Consider the following 18,273-nt stretch of genomic DNA (forward strand, 5'->3'; position numbering starts at 1 on the left):
ACAAGGAGGAGGAACTGAGCTGAATAGTGGGACTTCGGTCAGCCTCTTCCCAGTTCAATTCCTAGCTGATTTCTTGACTTCTGTTCGCAATGGAAGAGATTAATGGGGGGAAGCAAGTAATTTCTTCCACCTATATTTGAAGACTAGAATGTCCTATGAGCTTTTAAAACAATTTAATTTAAAACAATTTAAAACAATTATTTAAAACAATTTAATAAATTTCACATTTGTATTAGTCATTATTAGTTATTTAGTAGATCAATTCACAGTTAGGAACTTGAAGCCAGTATTCTAATAGCTAGAATACATGAACTAAATATAATTGAATTTATCAACTGGGGATTTTGTGCTCATCCTTTGTAATTTCTCAGAATCAAGAATTGTTTGAAATCACGATCACGATTTTGACATCATTTCATCTGTCGTGTCCGTTTTAACTTCAGTTACCACATGATAGTTGAAATGGGTTCTTTATTGTGTTCTTTAGCCTGATTGCTTAGTCTGATTTCCAGGAATGCCCCAAACTGTGTCTGTTCCTTTGGCTAAAAAAATTTTAGATTTTAGAAATTCTAGGCTTCTGGGTTATGTACACAAAGTTTTTATTCTTCTATTTGAAATGTGGTCAGCACATATTTAAGTACAATTTTCACATTTAGGCTAAGTGGCTGAGTAAATGGGACGAATTGTAGCCAGCTCTAGTTTGCACATTATGGTACATTTGAGAGTCAGAATATATCTAACTGGAAGTAGTCGCAGGGGTAGAGTCTATTTTTTCTTTCTTTATCAAAGAGGTCACATGTAAGAGGAGTAAAAGGGGAGGAGGGAAAAGCCACCCACATCCCATAATCTCTTGGAATCATACCGCTTTGTCTTCATTTTTAGTAAGTCTAGTGTTTTAGAGTTCTTACAAGGTAGAGAGAGTCAGAGGAATTCTCCATTATAGCTCTATCTCCAGCATCCTCTTTGGCCCTTGTAGCAGTGAATGGGAGAACAAAATCTCTTAGGAATCCCTCCTTCAAGTCTGTTACAGGACCAGAGTTGTGTTCTTATTTTTGATCCTTAAGATGCTAGAATTAAATATGCCTGGAAAACTGATACAGTTCTTTCCCAGCATTCCAGGATCTTAGGTCAGTTCCGGCAGCTATCAAAGGTAAGTTGTTTGTGTAACCCTTCTAGGAATTATGAAACTCCAATTTGTGTCTCAGGGGCTCTAGAATCCAGCTGGTATTTTTTAGATGTACATGATATGACCATAAGGTAAAACATCCACAAAGCACCAACCTTTTGACTTTAAAGTCGTGCTAGAAATACTGGCAAAATCTAGGGGTAAGTGAACTTTGGAATACTAAAAGTCATTTTTTTTTTTTTTACTTGAAAGAATTAAGGCTCAAGGTCCGAGAAGATAAAGTTAGAAAGGAAATAAGCTTCTTAAATAACTGCCTTTCTGAGGATGGATACCAATTTGATTGGGGGCGGTCATATGAGTGCAGTGGGTTAAGGATCAGCTGACTCTTGTGGGCAGATCCTGACCCTAACTGCTAAGTGGTCTCATGGTATAATTGTATCCTACTTCCTGAGGGAGTGTGTTGGGAGTGCACTTCTACCAATGTCATTTATGAGCTTCATGGTTGGGGTTCTGGTTTGTATCTGTGTATCTCTAGGGCTTATTGTAGAATTCTCTACAGAAGATTCTTTATAAATGTTCATAATGATTATAATGGATATCTGTCAACTTGACCTGGTTGAGGACTTTTATTGAGGTTTATCTCTTTATATACACTAATATTCTTATCCCCAGGACTTTTTAACATTTTCCCTGAGGACTTTGTGGGCCATAATATATTAAAGCTAATACAAATCTTGGAGATCAAGTAGTTCAGGGGCTTTCCAATATTTCTTAAAGAAGCTGAACTGTTCAATCTTTTTTATTTATTTATTATTATTATTATTTTTGAGAGACAGAGACAGAGTGCGATCAGGGGAGGGGCACAGAAAGAGGGAGACACAGAACTGAAAGCAGGCTCCAGGCTCTGAGCTATCAGCACAGAGCCCAACGTGGGGCTCGAACTCACAACCCGTGAGATCATGACCTGAGCTGAAGTTGGATGCTTAACCGACTGAGCCACCCAGGTGCCCCTGAACTTTTCCATCTTATGAGGAAATGTACTAAATGAAATTGGATGTAATGTTAGCTACACCTCCCCCATGCTGGCCCCTGAGGTATCTCCATAGGACCTTAGGACTCCATAGAGGATCTATTAGAGGACCTATTAGAAGATCACTGGAAGTCCAATGTCCAGTGTGATATCATCTCCCACGTCTAGCGATACTATATACTTGTTAACACAGAAACTGCCTCCAAAATTTTGTAATTAGAAATATTACTAAGAATGATAGAGGCAAAATTATTTATTAAGAAATGAATAGAATCCAGAAACAACTATTAATGTCATATTGTCTCTTTACTGGGTTGTACTGGCCCAGCAAAGAAGGTATAATAACGGTGGTAGCACAGGAAAGCTGGGAAGATGCACTGTGTAACTGAGTATGATCCTGTTTATCAGAAAATCAATATCCCACCTCATGCTTTTTCTTAAAGTTACTCATATTTTAAGCCTTCATGTCAGCATATTATTCTTGCTTATTCATAAGTTTTCTGTGTTTTTCAAATTTCTTTCCTTGTATTTTTACTTATTCTTTAATTCTAGGTATTATATTGGGCCTTATCACAAAGTTACAACAGTCCATTGCCTTTTAAAATATATATATATGTAAAGCAGTTGATTTTTTAAAAAGCGTCTTTTTTATTTTTGAGAGAAAGAGAGTGATCAGGGGAGGGCAGAGAGAGGGGGACAGAGGATCTGAAGTGGGCTTTGTGCTGACAGCAGAGAGCCTGATGCAGGGCTCTACCTCACAAGCCATGAGATCCGAAGCTGACGACAGACGCTCAACAGATTGAGCCCCCAGGTGTCCCTAATGCAGTAGTTTTTAAACTAATGGTTAATACTTAGTTTAAGTAGTATATGAAAAATAAGTATCCCTCAAGTAATATATTGTGAGAGAGTTGTTATTAAAGATGTCTCTGGGATCTTTGAGACTTTTTTACTTGATTTTTGTGTGTTAAGCTGATGATGTTTATGTATTAAATTTAAACTTACAGTACAATGAGAATATATGAATTGGGCATTTATGTTTAAATGCTAAAAGGGAAAACTTGAGGAATTAACAATATTTTAGCCAATAGGGAGTGATATGTACAGTGCATTTTACAGAGGAAGTGTAAATCCGGCTGCAATCATAGTGTAACAAGTACTGCAGTTTGACAGACAATATTCTACCTCCGGTGGAAATGAATGTCCACTGTCATCAGCAATGCTGTTGACCGTTTTGAGTAGTGACTCATGGACGGTAGTTTGGCCAAGTACAACACCTTACTCAATTGTCTTATTGGACAGATAATAGAAAGGCACAGCAACTACACAAGTTATTGAGCTTTGGTGAGCAATTTATTTTCTCTTCAATACATAGTCTCAACCTATAGACTTTTGGGAAGTCTTGGAAGAGAAAAATGACTTTTCTTTTTTAAACTGCTTTAGGGGCACCTGGGTGGCTCAATCGGTGAAGTGTCCGACTTCAGCTCAGGTCATGATCTCATGGTGCGTGACTTCGAGCCCCGCGTTGGGCTCTGTGCTGACAGCTCAGACACTGGAGCCTGCTTTGGATTTTGTATCTCCCTCTCTCACTGTCTCTCCCCCCACTCATGCTCTGTCTCTCTCTCTCTCAAAAAAAAATTAAAAAATTTAAGAAAAAAACCAGCTTTAGTTACCTTGCTTTCTAAGAGAGAACAATTATCAGGAAAGCAGCAAAGATAGGGAGGTTGACCAGGTACTAAAGGCTGGAGAGATCATATATACTAACCAAAGCTATTGTAAGCTGGTAAAAAGAGGTTTAACTGAACAAATTATATGCTCTACATTTACTTCCCAAACCCTACAGATACGCTGACAACTTCCTAGGAGTTTAAGAAGCAAGACTGACAGTGGTGGCTTAGTACTAATTTACGTGTTATGCATCTGGAAGTGTTTAATAAAGGAAAAACTCTAGCATTGAGAAAGTACATCCATAAAGAAAACAGGGCTTTTATGTTCTTGTATATAGTTTCCTTCTGTGCAGTTATTTAATGCTCTGAATTTCAGCTTCTTCTGAGGATACTTCCCTGAATATTGGCTTGGTTCTGTGATCAAGTTCTATATGAGGAATGCTATGTGTTGGTGGTAAAATATATGTCACCATTTTTACAATATTAAAAAAGAAGTTAAATTATTTTTATGTCAAAACTGTCCTTGAATTGAGAGGTCTGAGGTATTCTTTCTGTTTTCTATGTGTGAGCCCATAACACATTAGACTCGGGATGTGTTTTATTCTTTTAAGCCTTTCATCTATTTGAACAGAAAACTTTTGCTTCCAGTATCAATCCTCAAGAAGGAATCCCAGATAGAGGGATTTTCTTTTTTTTAAAAAAATTTTTTTTAACGTTTATTTATTTTTGAGACAGAGACAAAGCATGAACGGGGGAGGGGCAGAGAGAGAGGGAGACACAGAATCGGAAGCAGGCTCCAGGCTCTGAGCCATCAGCCCAGAGCCCGACGCAGGGCTTGAACCCACGGACCGCGAGATCGTGACTTGAGCCGAAGTTGGACGCTCAACCGACTGAGCCACCCAGGCGCCCAATAGAGGGATTTTCTAATCAGTCACGTTTATCATCTATATTTGAGCATCACCCATCATTTTTCTCATCATTTTCAGTTTTTGTTTTTTGTTTTTTTTACAAGTCTCCACTTTTAACAGTGGTGGGCATTTTTAAATAATGTTCATTGAACTCCTGAAAACCAATAGTGAACATAGCAAAAACACCCATAGAGAAGTGATGCCCTGTCAGGCTTTCAGTGAATAAGCATTTGCCCTGATGTGCTCTGTTGTTGGCAAACAGACTAGACAAGGATTGTCTTTGGGATGTAGCTATGTATCTATGAAACTACAGAAATAGAGGATCTTCTTTCTATGTTCCCAAATAAGAGTCAGGCCACTCTCCTTTCCATCCTCCCTCCCTTGCCTTCTCTAGAATGAATATAGATTCTATTTTTCTTGCATTCTAATGTTTGTTTATTTTCGAGAGAGAAAAAGAGACAGAGCACGAACAGGGGAGGGACAGAGAGAGAGGGAGACACAGAATCCGAAGCAGGCTCCAGGCTATGAGCTATCAGCACAGAGCCTGACGTGGGGCTCAAACTCACAGACTGTGAGATCATGACCTGAGGTGAAGTCGGACGCTTAATCAACTGAGCCACCCAGATGCCCCATATTTTGTCTCCATTCTATTGATGACACTCTACTTAGCTTACTGTCCACTTCTAATTTGATCAGTCAGGGACTTTATCACCTTTCAGTCTCAACACCTCTATGCCTTTCCTGGGCAATAGCTGTGGTTGTGATTACATTTATTTATTTTTTGAGAAACATAGAGAGACAGAGCACAAGTTGGGGAGGGGCAGAGAGAGAAGGAGACACAGAATCCGAAGCAGGCTCCAGGCTCCGAGCTGTCAGCACAGAGCCTGACACGGGGCTCGGACTCAAAAACCGTGAGATCATGACCTGAGTGGAAGTCGGACGCTCAGCCCATTGAGGCACCCAGGCGCCCCAGCTGTAGTTATGATTAAATCCAGCAGTGTAACTGAGGAATTGTCAATGGGAACTGTCAATACTTCTCCAAGATTTCAATAACTAATTGTTTTCTCAAAAATTACTGTTAAAGGTAATTTTCAAAAAAGGTAAAATTGTGACTTTCATACAGATATAAAGCGAACATGTGTTAAAGATTTTGCTTAAATCATGAAAGAAGGAACTGATAAGATGTTTTAACTAGTTCAAAGGAGAATTTAAAAATGGATACATTTATAGTCTAGAATATCAAAATTGTTGTGTAGATGGAGGCAAAACTGGACTTTTTCCACAGTGAGGGAGGGCAGTCAATTGCACTCAGTCAGAAAGAATTTGCATGTCTATGGTAAGATTTATTTTGCTTTACTATTAGTTATCTACAACTTACAGTTTTAAATAGCCCTGAAAGAATCAGAATTAGGTAAGTGGGAAGGATATGCTGTAGACAGTGCATAGTTTTTCACTGTGCTGAGCTGTGAGCACAGAGCCTGACATGGGGCTTGAATGCATGAACCGTGAGATCATGACCCGAGCCAAAGTTGGATGCCTAACCGACTGAGCCACCCAGGCACCCCATAGCTTTGTATACTTTATATACTAGACCCCTGAGGGTTGTGCTGATTGGTAGGCCTATACAACTGGCATGAGTTGCAGAAGTGGCCTTTAAATTCATAACACTGAAGAGTTGTTTAAGGTAATAGACCACTTTGGAAGACTCAGCTTCCTGTGTTTCAGTATCAGTGAGTAGCTTTCACTGATGTTCAAGAGGGAGTTGCTGACCTAACCTTTGTGTTTGGGAATATTATATCCAGGCAATTATATTGTTTACATAGGCTACACTTATCCTCTGTGAGCATGTGGTTGCCTGGGGATTTTGTGCTATTTTGGCCATTTTGGCCTTGACTTCAGGTTTGTTCTAGTTTGGCTTTTCCTTGGGCACTCTCATCATATTCATGTGTTGCTGCTTCAGACAACTTGTCTTTAGTCCATACTCTAAGCTTTATTTGCTTATTCTTGGCCAGTTGCCTCTCCTGTTGGACTCTGCCTTGTTTGATCTCCTACTACTTCTACTGCTACCAACTCATATTTACTTCACTTACTAGTAGCCCAGACAGCTCAGCCTCAGCTGCCCAGGTATATGGATACTTTACTCTGTTCCCACCTGTTTCTTTCTTTCTTTCTTTCTTTCTTTCTTTCTTTCTTTCTTTCTTTCTTTCTTTCTTTCTTTCTTCTTTCTTTCTAACATTTTTTAAATGTTTTTTAATTTACTTTTGAGACAGAGAGAGACAGAGCATGAGCAGGGGAGGGGCAGAGAGAGAGAGGGAGATACAGAATCTGAAGCAGGTTCCAGGCTCTGAGCTGTCAGCACAGAGCCCACACTGGGCTTGAACTCACAAGCGGCAAGATCATGACCTGAGCTGAAGTCGGATGCTTAACCGACTGAGCCATCTGGGTGACCCTGCTCCCACCTGTTTCAGTTGCTAAAACCTTTTGGCTGAGCCCACTGGGATTTTGTCAGAATAGCTGAAGCTAGATAATGGCCCTTCCTATACATTCTAGGAAGACAGTATATTAGAATGGCAGCCAGGGATGGGTGGGGATACATGGAAACTACATGGTTTTTGGTGCTTCGTTGAGAAGCAGTTTGGTCTCATACTACTAGGTAGGGGAGGGAGTTAATTATAAATGTTAAATATTTTTATTTATTTATTTTTTAGTGTTTATTTATTTCGAGAGAGAGAGTGCATGCGCAGGGGAGGGGCAGAGAGAGAGTGGGAGAGAGAGAATCCCAAGCAGGCTCTGCACTGTCAGTACAGAGCCTGACACGGGGTTAATCCCAGGACCCATGAGATCATGACCTGAGCCAAAATCAAGAGTTAGTCACTCAACCGACTGAGCTCCCCAAGCATCCCATAAATGTTAAATATTTTAGATATTAGTATCTAAAAATTATATATTGTGGGTGGTAACTGATCTCTGGTATTACCTAATTCCAGTCAACTATGGCAGAGGTGAAAGAATCATGTATAGTCTTTTGAGAATCTTTTTGTTCACCTAAATGATAAAGTATTTATTGTGATTTACTGTGGGTGAGACCCTGTGCCATGTATGTTACTATTGAAAGAAATAAGTAGGCTGCAAAGCTCTGGTGGAGGAATAAGGGTGTCAGATATGCAGACTGAAGACTGCAAGAGAAGGAAAAGCTACAAAAGTATAGCCTGTAGCCAACTGTATCTAATTTTAATGGATTTGAGACTACAATGATAATTGTTATTTGAAGTCATAATTCCAGTTCATTTACTTTCACAATTTCAAAAATAGCAACATGTTATTAAAGAAGATGGCATTTGAATTTATTTTACTTTCTTCTAAGAATATTGACTAGTTCTCTAAAGTATATAACCATACTTTGCAGAAATGTTAATGGCACTTCAATTAGATAGTTTTTCTGAAAAAAAAAAAAAAAGAAAAAAAAAGATCTCTGTCAGTTGTTAGGTCAAATGCAACAGTTTTAACCCCTCCGCAGGCTACCTTTCATGGCAGTTACTTTTAAGAAGTCTTGCAGACTCCCTTGAATGTCAGTTCAGATTCTATGGTCATATTTCCTAGTGAAGACAGAATCTCTGGGTCTTGACCTGACTCCCTTGGGTTATAAAGAATAGAGATCCACTCAGGTGGCCTTAAGCAATAGTGATACAGGGATTCTCAACTTTGTCACTATTGACATTCTGGACTGGATAATTCTTTAAATTTTTAAAACATTTAAAAATTTTTTTTTATTTTTGAGAGACAGAGAGAGACAGAGTGCAAGCAGGGGAGGGGCAGAGAGAGAGAGAGAAGGAGACAGAATCTGAAGCAGGCTCCAGACTCCGAGCTGTCAGCACAGAGCCCAACACGGAGCTCAAACCCACAAACCATGAGATCATGACCTGAGCTGAAGTTGGATGCTCAACCGACTGAGCCACTGAGGCACCCTTGGACTGGCTAATTCTTTATTGTGGGAGGCTGTTCTGTGCATTGTAGGATGTTTAGCAGCATCCTTGCTTGGCTTTTACACATTAGATGCCAGTTGCAGCCCTTTTATTCTACACCCAGAAATGTGTCCAACATTACCAAATGTCCCTTAGGTGTCAAAATCACCCCTACTTGAGTACCTTTCTTTTAAAAGATGCCCAGTGAATAAGGAAGGCAGGACTAGCAAGAGCTCTGCAGGCTCCCCTGCAAGAACAGGGAAGGAGGGTGATCAGAACTTTCAGGATAGTTCTTTTCCCCTCAGCAGAAGGCATCCAGGGCAGTGCTCTCTGGGCTTAAGAATTTTATCTCTGCTTCTGCTGCCTTTGTCAAGGCTGCATTCCTCTGCTGTCTTTCTGCTGCTGCTTGCTTGTTGCCTTCTGGTCCAGTTATTGCCCAAGGTCAACCCCTTTCTTTGTGTTTGATTTCACCATTGTTGTTATTATTCTTAAAATAATACCCAGGCCAAGAAATGCAAGCATTTAAATTAAAAATGGTACACAGCATCAGTCTCTCTGCAGAAATCCAGTGTTAATTGGTTGCTTGCCTTTCCTACACAGATTGATTCACATCATTGTTTTTGAAGGCTGTAGAGTAACTCTGTTGTACAAATGTAACACATTCTATTCATTGAGAAAGCAAATCACTTTTGAAGGTTTAGATGTACCTGCTTATTTCTTGTTCTCCTGTTTCCTGAGGAAGATTCCTTTGATTTCTAGTTCTAGTCCACACAACCTCAAGCTGTATTTGAGGGAGTGTAATAAATACTTGTTGACTACATATGTTACTGATGACAAATCTTTAACAACTACTCTCAAAAAAAAGTCCTGATTTGTGGCAATTGCAGATTTTTGGGGTGTAAGTGTCCTACCAAGGTTGATTTCAAGTTAACAAAGTGACATTAGGAAGTGATAAGTTTGAGTGTTTATTAACTTTGCTTTAATACAATTTTATTGTAAGTGTATATAATTAAATTTTTAACAATAACTGTGTTTAACAATGGGCTTGCAGAATCCTAAAAATGGAACAATTAGCTCTCCTAACTCAGCTTCTAGCACCCACTGGCTTTGATAGTCTTGTTTCCATACAGAGTATATTGCATTGTTTGGGGTAATGTTCTCTCCAAATGGGAATGCTGCCTCTGATTGTATTCAGTGTTGGGAGGGCCTTTAAAGGTTAGCTAGACTTACATTGCCTCAGGTGCTTGAATTCCCTTAGTGTGTTCTTGGCTAAATGTTTATTCAATTTAGGATTACCTCTTGAATAGATCATTCAGTCTTCAGACTGGCTTGTTAAAAAGCTCATGTTGAAATTTATCTCCTTCTGATCATCCACGATTTTATTTTGTACACCATCCTCACTCTACATCATAAAAAATATGTTGAATACCTCTGTACTATGACAACTTTTCCAATGTTTGAAATCATTTACTGTATTTCCTATTAATATTTTCATTTTTTGGAATAAATGCCCTTAGCTCATTCAGGTATTCCAATTTGTCTACTTCATTCTTAAAGTGTTGAAAACGGATTTGAATGAAACTCTGATAGGTCCTGACTGGCAAATACAAGAGGGGGAGAGAGGAAGACTTCCCTTGTTCTAGATACTATACTGCCAACTAATACAGCCTAAAATTATAATAATTTTCTTGCTGGTCCCGTAATTGAATTTACCAGTACTGCATTTAACATTGATAAAAACTTTATTTTTTATGTATGCTGCTGTTAAGTCCTTTCTTCCTTTTTTTTTTTTTTTTTTTCAACATTTTTTTTTTTTTATTTATTTTTGGGACAGAGAGAGACAGAGCATGAACGGGGGAGGGGCAGAGAGAGAGGGAGACACAGAATCGGAAACAGGCTCCAGGCTCCGAGCCATCAGCCCAGAGCCTGACGCGGGGCTCGAACTCACGGACCGCGAGATCGTGACCTGGCTGAAGTCGGACGCTTAACCGACTGCGCCACCCAGGCGCCCAGTCCTTTCTTCCTTTTATGGTACTTTTTTTTTTTTTTTTTTTTTTTTTTTTTTTTTGGAAGAGGGAAGCAAATCAAGACTGTATGTTTATTTTCACAAAACCCAGCTCCCACCTTATCAGGATTTGTTAGGCTAATGATTTTTTAAAATAAATTTCCAACTCCTCTTGGCTTAATATGATTTAGAAACTTGATAAACTGACCAACAGTGTTTTTCCTTGATTCTGAACTGAAATGTCTGAGCATGACAAAGTGCATTCAGAGCCCACTGCCTTTCTAGTAGTCTTTCACTTTAGTTGCCATCAATCTATTTCTGAACACCTTTCAAGTGTTTCTACCAGCGTTCCATCCACTCGCGGCCTTCGTTGTATTGAGTTTGTCCAACTGTATTCCTGAAACACCATTTCTTTCTCATGTTAACAAATTTCCTGAGGAAGAACGTTTTCAAGACAAATCAGATACACACTGGGCTAAACAAATAAAAGATTTATTCACTGTAGAATTTGTATATTGTGAATCTCTAAAATGGGGACTCTAATGTATCATGTTTTATAAACTTGTTTGGTCATGGAACACTTTATTTCTTTTAGATAAAATAGTATGGCTAAAAGTAAATTGTTCTATGTGGGTTGAGGTACAAGGGAGAAATACAGAGGAACTGCTTGGAAGTTTTCAGAACTTTAGCTGAGATCAGCCATCGTTAATTAGGAAAGTGGTTTCCAGGTTGCGGGAGTAGGGTTTGAGGGATGTGTAGAAAGGAGGTGGAGGAAAAGAAGGAGAACAAAACATCGTGTAATTGGGGTTACTCCAGGTAGGACTTTAAACTGGAAGGCAAATTAGAATGCCAGGCAAGTAATACAGTTGTGTGAAGTTTGTTAGACTAGAATATTCTATCATCAGATTGGAGTATTAAGAGCCAGATAAAGCATTTAAATGTATTTTTTAAAAGCACTTTGCCAAACAAAGCAAATCTTTGTGTGTTATTTAGTCTGGTCTATGGGCCAGACTTTATGATAGCAGCTACCTAGTTCAGTCACACACAAACTTCCTCTTCTCATTTTTGGAGAAAAATTGAAGTACTTATATTTTATATAAATGTTTTCCTTTTCAATACAATTATTCTGCCTCATTAATGCTGTTTAGTTTTCTTTCTGACACATTTCAGGGTTTGCAGACTATTATTATGTTGATTAACAATATTATATTTTTATTTCCTTAAAAATATGATCTTTACTCTTTGTTTCTTTGATGATCTACCATGGATAGAGCAATCATAATAGAACTTAAATAGTAACTAGACATAATTAGTTACAATAAATATTTAAGGTATATCAAATCCTTTTTCTAAAAAATGTTTATTTCTGAGAGAGAGAGAGAGAGAGAGAGAGAGAGAGAGAGAGAGAGACACAAAGTGAGTAGGGGAGGGGCAGAGAAAGAGGGAGACACAGAATCCAAAGCAGGTTCCAATGTTTCTTTATTTTTGATAGAAAGAGAGAGAGAGAGACAGACAGAGCGTGAGTGGGAGAGGGGCAGAGAGAGAGGGAGACACAGCATTTGAAGCAGACTCCAGGCTCTGAGCTGTCATCACAGAGCCCAAAGTGGGGCCCAAAGTCATGGACCATGAGATCATGACTGAGTTGAAGTTAGATGCTTAACTGACTGAACTACCTCGGTGCTCCTATGGTCTACATCAAAGCCTTTTATGTAAAGTCTGCATCAAGTGACCTAATAATATATAGGTAAAATGAATATCCTCAAGACTTCAAAGGTAAATCTGGAATACAGGAAGCTTAGAAAATTTTTTCTTATGAAAGTAGAAAGAATAATTTCTGATAAAGGTAGTATACATTTATTGTGAGTCATGTTATCTGTATGATATTCATATGGATTTCTTATAATTTAATAATTTCTCTTTTTATACCTCAAGATTATTTTCAGTGCCTTAATAAATAACTTTGCAGTGAATACTCTAATATATAAGTCTTTGTGTGTGCTGCTGTTACTTATAAGTGGAATTGGTGATCCAAATGTTGTATAAACATTTGTATACCCATAATGCATATAGTCAAATTGCACATTAGAGAGTGAATCAAAGTGCTGATCTGTTAGTACTCTCACTGACCTTGTAGGGAGCTCTTGATGGGATGCAATAGAAAGATAGTATAAGATAAGTATCCTGGGTGGCTCAGTCAGTTAAGCATCTAACTCTTGATTTCTGCTCAGGTCATGATCTCACGGTTTGTGATTTCAAGCCCTGCTTTGGGCTGTGTGCTGACAGCATGGAGCCTGCTTAGGATTCTCTCTCTCCCTCTCTCTTTGCCCCCCTTTCTTTCTCACAAAATAAACAAATAAACATTTAAATAAAAAAAAAGGGTAAGAAAAAGAATTAGCAAATGATGTTTAAGAATATTTTAAACTTTTCTTGATTCTAATAAATAGTTAAGTGAACTCTTTTCAGAATTCCTTCAAAGTCTGTTAATTTTTTCACTCTTTAGCTCAAATCAGTAATGTTTTGGTGGACCATGTTTTCACAATCTTTTTTTTTTTCCTTTCATTTAATGAATGAACTTTAATTTTTTTTCCCACTTCTGGCTCCTGGTTCAGTTTTTGTGCTATAGAGGGAAAAACTATGGTAGTCTCCTAAGTACAAAAGAGTATTATGATTATAATAATCATTCTTAAAACACTTATTGTATTCTTGAAGCTTTGTCCTGAAGGCTTCGGAGAAACTTTGGTTTCTGTTGCCCTTATTCTTTGGGGAGCTGGATTTAAAACCTAGCCAGAAATCCATCAACATTCTACTGTATTTTTTGGAGTAGCTGAAGAATTGCTTACTTTGAACTTTAGTGTTCACAGAAAAACACGATTTCACTGAGAGATGAACTAGTTTTAAAAACATGAAGCAAAATATGATTTAACTGTGTGTGATTTGTCAATTTCCCCATTTGGTTGGTTTTCTGCTGCCTGCAAGATGGCATATTGACATAACCCATAAGCTCAGCTGGGAGAATTTATGATAATATTAATGACAGTGGATTTGACTGTAACTTAGAAAGAACAATCCCTGTTTTAAGGGTTTTCAAAGAAGTGAGGTGTTTCCAAGGAAGAAAGTTTAGTAGTGTGATTTAGCAAATTGCTTATATTGCTGTAAAATAAAGCTATAGTCTTAAAAAAAAAAACACCCTCTGGAGTTCTTTTTACATTAGTGGTGCTTCTTATTAATTAGCTGGATATAGTTTTTTAAACCAGTTTCTTTTTGGGGGTTAATAACTGGATTAATAACCATTATATAACCATTTAAGAACTTAGAAGTGGCTTTTTCTGTTCTTGAATGCTGTTGAACTTCCTGCTTGTAAAATATGATTTTGAGCAGATTATTGGTAGTAAACCCACCTTTAAGTTGTCCCTTTAGGTCACAACCAGCTCATAATCACATGCTTTCTAGAATGGACCATCTGGCCACCTACACATTGTAAAAGCAGCTTGAGAGGTGGAGTGCTAGTCATTCCTTGCAAAATTAGAGTTTCTTACTTTGGGACCTTACTTTGGGGCCAACTCTGAAGATGGTCTTCCCATCCTTCCGACTTCTTAAAGTACTTATTTATTTGGAATCTAGGTTTTCTTTATCATTTTTGGAAAAGAGAGAAATTTAAAAAATATGATAAGTTAATGTCAGGGATTTGTTCAAGATAGCAATTTTCAGAGCATGACAAAGTCAATTCATAGTCTGTAGTTGCTTGATTGCATGCTTAATAATCAATCCTTGAGGACACCAGATATATTTAGGGTTCCTCGAGTTACTGTGACTAGTATTTTTCCAATATTTCTTATATTGAACATAGTTATTGCTTTCCCATAATACCAATCTTTCTTAGAAAATGTATCAACCACTTTCTTCTTGGCTCCCTTTGCTGCCTTTTGTAAAGCACTTGTTCTTGCTAACCACCATGGTGTTGCTCAGAGAACCAACAGGGTGTGTTTCTTGTAAATTCAGTTTAAAAATTTTGGCAAGATGATACTGTCTCATTTTTTGTTAGTTTAGCAGCTGAATAGAATTTCATTCAATGGATGTGTAATTAAAAAAATACTCTCAGTGGATGGACACTGGGTTCTTTCTCATCTTAAAACGTCTTTTAAACATATGGGAATATATTTTGGTGAAGAAAAGGGAATATTCAAAATTTGCTTATGTTTTTCATCTTCCTTGATCAGTTCTGTTGAAGTGCTGAATACTTTTTATGTTTTCTTTCATCCTATAGCAAACCCAGACGGTTAGCATTCATTTGTGTGAAAGACACCAGTTTAAGACCAAGGCAAATACTTGAATCTCAGTGTGATTACTGTTAAAGCCATTAAAAGTGTCATCATCAAATGCTGGAGTGTTTTTGTAGTGACTCCAGTCTGAAGACTTCTCTGAAACTGGGGACTGCAGATCAGCTTGTGGAAGAACTCTAGGAGCTCTAGCTTCCTCATGAGATAATGGAAAAACCTTTATTAGCTCCTGGAGCCTGCCCCATCTTTCGGTACCTTTAGGATCATTAGATTAGGATTATTAGAGTAGACTATTCATGTTTGTATTCTTATTTGCAGGATTTTAAGAACTGGTCTGGACTGAAGAAAACATGTATTATAGAATACCTTTTCTATGATTATTTGCTTTTATACACTTCATACTTTTCAAGAACTCATAGTTTGCTTCTAATTATGAGAGAGGTACATTTAAAAATAATCATAAAATTACTTTCTTAATGGCTGTTGCATTCCTTGATCCTTGACTATGAAAATCTTATTGCTATAATTAAGGCAGAATTTGAAATGGAATATTAAACAAGTTGTAGCAAATTGAAGGACTAGTTTACTTTCTTAAGAAAATCATTTGTTGAGAGAGTTCTTCAAGGGAAGTGATCATCATATCCAAGTCACCAAACTCTTTACGAGAAGAATTGAAACTGAAAAATGTTCCATGGGAACAATATTCTCATTTAACTACATAATTACAGAAGGCAATTCTCATAATTCAGCCAGACCTAAGTACTTAGTGTGGCATATTGTAAATTTTCAAAAAATATGTTTCTTACATATTTGGTAGTAAGTATATTTAGTTCTTCAGAATACTGCAGGAGCTGGTAAATGACCATTCAGCTCTAAAATATAATTTTGTAGGAAAAACATAGAAAATATTCCCCAAGGAATTATAGGACTAAATTCAATAAAAATTAGTAGCTAAAGGCATTCAGTTTTTTCATTTGATAAACTGCCAAATATTTATTTTAATATACTATTTCAACATATAAGAAGTAATGAATGCTAGATAAAGGATATAATCATTGAACACTTATAGAGCATATAAACATGTTTGCCTGCTGACTGGGAAGTAAATTATACTGCTGGGTTTGAACTGATGTGCTGATTCAATTCAAGTTCATCAACATGATAGAATATATTCCACTTCTAGAAATGAGAAAGAATATTCACATGCAGGTCATGGTGTAACATAGTAGTAATAAAATGTATTAATTGGTCCAGAAAACTCAGATATTGGACTGTAGAAGCAGAATCACATAGGTGGAAATGCTGTATAATCTAAGTTCTCTGAAAGATTCCCACATATTTGCTATTGGATAAAATTTCTCTGTGATCTACGCACTAATATTTCAACCAAGACTCTTATTTGTTGTTTGAAGTATTTAAAAAAACAGATTTTCTTGGGACATTTTTTTGTTATATTTACATGCAGAAGTCCAAATAGATTGCTAGATAATTTGAGAAGAGAAATTTTTAAAAATTCTTTTTTAATTTTTTCAATGCTTATTTATTTTTGAGAGAGAGAGAGAGAGAGAGAGAGAGAGAGAGAGAGAGAGAGAGAACAAGCAGAGAAGAGGCAGAGAGAAGGGGAGACACAGAATCCGAAGCAGGCTCCAGGCGGCTAAGGGGGCCATCTACTGTAGAACAGTACTGTGTCTGGAAAAAAGTAGGTAGTAGTTCTAATATGTGATGCACAGTGTGAACACATGCATGCAGTATTTTATTGAGCTTTAAAGGAAATATTGACAAACTAGAGCACTTCTAGAGGATTGCGATGAGGATGAAAAGTATCTGACATTTGTCTTGTAGGAATAGTAGCAGAAGAAAATGGGAGCATTTAGCCTGAAAAGGCAAGAGCTAGAGATGGTGGTAGTGACGTTAAGGAAAGCAAGGTCTTCAAATGTGGTAGTGACGTTAAGGAAAGCAAGGTCTTCAAATGTGTAGTGGACCATTTATACTTAAAACTACAGGGTAGAACTTGGATCCAGGAGGGGGAAATTAACAGGGAACAAATCTTTGCATTTCACTGACCCCTACCCTTCATCCTGCTCAACAGCAAGATTGTTTAAAAATGGCTTCATTTTGATGTGATGGGCTTCTCCTCATTGGGAGAGTTCAAGAATTACAGTATGAGTAATTATGAAATGCCTATTATGTGTCAAACTTTGTTAGGTGAACGAAATAATATGATGTAATCTTCATCCTTGAGAGCTTATCATCTAGTAAGAGGAAACACACATGTAATAAGCATAATTAAATGTTATCAGTTCTCTGAGAGCAGTCTATGTGGAGAAGAGTCATCTAGGGAAGACTTTATGGGAGGAATTAACTTTGAGTTTAACAATGCATAGGTGTTTGCTAGTGGGGGGAGTTTGAAAGGAAGGAAAATGTTCACATAATGTCCTGTCAAAGACTTTGTAGGAAGGCTTTTACCTTTGGCATCAGTGTGCTATGTAGATAACCCTTATGGCCTGTTATAGTTCTATAACTCTACCAAGTGAGTTTTAAGAAGTGCCTTCTTAAAAAACTTTACAAAGAGAGAAACCTAACATTGCATTCTATTCTTACTTTTGCCTCGGGTTGAATAGAAATTGTCATTTCTATTAATATTTCTTGTATAAAGGGTGAGGGAGACAGAATCATTAAAACTCTTTGGGAAATGCCTGTTGGCATTAAAGAGCACTTGTTCCCAAGTGAAGACAGATTCCCTCTCCAGTCCTCTTTTCTTCTCCCTCGGGCATCTCTGCATATTCTATAGTTGACTACATTCACTGTTCTTTATTCTGTGTGGCAAGATGTTACAAAGAGGGTCACTCATATCTCTGTGTCTTGCTTTGTGCCCAGACACACTAATCTTTTTGTTAAGCCATGGTTGGTCACCTCAGTCTAAACCCTATGAAACCTCTCAGGAAAAGTGGCTTGAGATGAACTTTTTGTGACAGACAGCCATCAGTTCAAAGCCTGTGCAGTGTCAGGGTTGAAGGAAACTATAATGGTCCATGAGAAGAGGCTCACAGGGGGTCCCTTTTCAGGGCAAAAGGACAGATGTTTTTCTCTACTTGAGATATACACAATACACAATAGTTCCAGTACTTGCTTCTCAACCATGCTGCATGCACGCTTTCTTCATGATGGGAATGTACACTTTTTATAGACCCAGTGGGAGGAAATTTACTCATTGTCACTGTTCTTTTCAGCTGTTTTGTTGGTAGGCTAAGACTGTCCTTTTGTAGAATGACAAAAAGGGGATTTTGTAAAACATTGGCTC

The 18,273-nt window shown here is 37.7% G+C and overlaps 1 protein-coding gene and 1 pseudogene across 1 annotated transcript in view; one reads left to right on the top strand and one right to left on the bottom strand.

The window, feature by feature from the left end:
* COL25A1 (collagen type XXV alpha 1 chain) overlaps positions 1–18,273 on the top strand; it is a 472,824-nt gene that overhangs the window by 9,033 nt on the left and 445,518 nt on the right. The window lies entirely within an intron of this gene.
* LOC128776698 (40S ribosomal protein S3a-like) lies at positions 14,457–14,649 on the bottom strand (annotated as a pseudogene).

The sequence above is a fragment of the Panthera pardus genome, unplaced genomic scaffold (genome assembly GCF_024362965.1).
Source record: "Panthera pardus isolate Hobbes unplaced genomic scaffold, ASM2436296v1 HiC_scaffold_13, whole genome shotgun sequence".
NCBI lineage: Eukaryota > Metazoa > Chordata > Mammalia > Carnivora > Felidae > Panthera > Panthera pardus.